General features: G+C 45.2%; 1 pseudogene; it reads left to right on the forward strand.

The window, feature by feature from the left end:
* The first annotated feature begins 1,532 nt into the window (after window positions 1–1,532).
* LOC118549940 (U4 spliceosomal RNA) lies at window positions 1,533–1,644 on the forward strand (annotated as a pseudogene).
* The last annotated feature ends 649 nt before the right edge of the window (window positions 1,645–2,293 follow it).

The raw sequence follows: 2,293 nt of genomic DNA on the forward strand, positions 1-2,293 counted from the left end.
TTTTAATTACTGTAACTTTGGTTAGTGTAATTCTATTTGGTTCTTCTTTTCAAGTATTTTTGGTTGATTTTGCATATTGTTCCATTCTTTCCAGAAGTTTCTGTAAACATTCTTTTATCCTTTTAACCGTTTTAAAAAGAGTTTATGACCTCCTCCACATCTTGCTCTATGATTTCAAGTACTGACGATGCTAACACCCTTTTGTGTTGCATCTGCTTTCTGTAGTCTTGATGGAATTCTTCATTTCTTATTTTGTTCATAAACTGCTCTTCAGTAGATCTTGGTCCCTGCCTTCCTTCTCCCATGGGAATTGTGTGAGGTAGGAGTTGCTGAATGATTTTCAATGTGTTTCTCTTAAAGGTAGGACTGTTTCTATTTTAAAGCATTAATTCATAATTTGAGTTTTCCTTCATAATAAGGAAAATGCAATCTTGGGCTCCAAATCCATGTGAAGTGCATGGTTTAGTTTCTAGTGGAAGTTTCTAATGGAATACATTGTTTTTCCACGGAGGGCAAAATAATCTCTTTTTTCTCCTTAGGCTGTTGGACAGATTTTATTAGTTTTCATTTCTCTGAAGTAGTGGCACTTTGGGAGTTCTGGCTTTATGCAAGGACATCACCTCCCATCCCCCACCTCTCATGGGCTTGGGGCTTGTCTCCCATTTGCGGGTGGTCATGGTCATGAAGGCTTTAGTGCCAGAGCATTTGTGGGACCGCTGATGCTCCAGAACTATGGCAGCCGGAGTGTTGGAGCTTCACTCTCTGGCAGTCAAATGCTTCTTTGCTTCTGGTAGTAGAGATTTTCTTTTTTATTACAATCTCAACTATCCACTAAAAATAAATTGAGGACATCTTGAAGAGAGGGAAAAGGCAACCCATAGTTGGGGGGGGGAGATATTTGCACTACATATATTTATCAAAGAACCCATGTCTGGAATATTTAAAGAGCTCCTGCGTTTGAGGAATAGCAGGGAGCGCAGGATAGCTAACAGGGTGAGGGCAAGGGCACAGTTGCTGGAGGCAAGATTCTGGAAGAGTCGAGGCTCCACATCATGAAAGGCTTTAGAGGTCTGAACACTTAGGCTTTATTCTGAGTGAGATGGGAAACCACTGGGGGGTTTTGAGCAGAAGGGTGACAAGATCATTCTTAAGCGGATCATCACAGTGTTGGGGAGAAGGCAGAGTACGGGTAACTGGGTAGGAAGCCATTGCAGTCACCAAGCAAGAGGTGAAGGTGCCCTGAACTGAAGCATTTAGTGGCAGAGGTGGTGAATTCTGGGTGTGTTCTGAAAGATAGGACTGTCTAACAGGCTGAACGTGTATTCTGAAGGAAATAGAGGAGGCAAAGTCACTTCCAGGTTTTTGGCCTGAGCAACTGGAAGGATAGGGTTGCCAACAAACAAGATGGGGGATGACTTCAGGTGAAAGAGGCTTGGGAAGAGCAGGAATTTGGATTTGGTTGTGTGAAATCCGGGGAAGAACTGGAGGTGGTGAACAGGCAGGCAGATGGACGAGTCTGAAATTCAAATGCAAGCTTTGCGCAGTGGCAGTATCATAGCCAATGAGGTTTATCCGAGGCGCGATTATTGCTAATTGAAATTCAAATGCAGCATGTAGGCTGATTTATACAAATCTGAAAGAAGTCTAGCTTTTGATTGGTGTTTGAAGCCCATAGAATAGATGATATCACTAAGGCACGGGGAATAGACAGAGAGGAGGTCTCAGGACTTGGCCCGGAGCATTTGAGAATAGGAGATAGGGAGATCAAGAGTAACCTGAGAAGGAGCACCCAGTGCGCAGGAAGAGAACCACTGCAATATTGAGTCCTGGAGACTAAGGAAAGTCTGCTGCAGGAGAAGTCCAGTGCTCTTGTAGCCAAGACGGAGAACTGACTTTGGACTTAGCCATGAGAGGCCATTGGGGGCCCTTCATAAGAGATATGTGAGTGGAAAGAGTAAATGCTGATTCCAAGGGGGCCCCAAAGAGGATGGGCATTGAACATGGAAGAGAGTAAGGACACAAAGTTTAGTGAGCCATGGGGGTGTCTGGGGCAGCCCAGCGAATGACACTCAGAGACCAGAATGCCAAAGTCAATGGAATTTGTTACTCGCGGGTCCCAGAGAGGAAACCTCAGCACACCTTTCCGGGCCTGCAGGAAGTTATGGTGACACGTGGGCTTGACCAGCAAGTGGGAGGGAGGGAGAGGCACCTGTGGGTTGCAGCCTTCACTGGGGTCCAGGGCATTAGCCAAGCAAGGTTCCCATACTCATGATGGACTGGTTAGTGTATAGTC

The sequence above is a fragment of the Halichoerus grypus genome, chromosome 10, assembly GCF_964656455.1.
Source record: "Halichoerus grypus chromosome 10, mHalGry1.hap1.1, whole genome shotgun sequence".
Classification (NCBI taxonomy): domain Eukaryota; kingdom Metazoa; phylum Chordata; class Mammalia; order Carnivora; family Phocidae; genus Halichoerus; species Halichoerus grypus.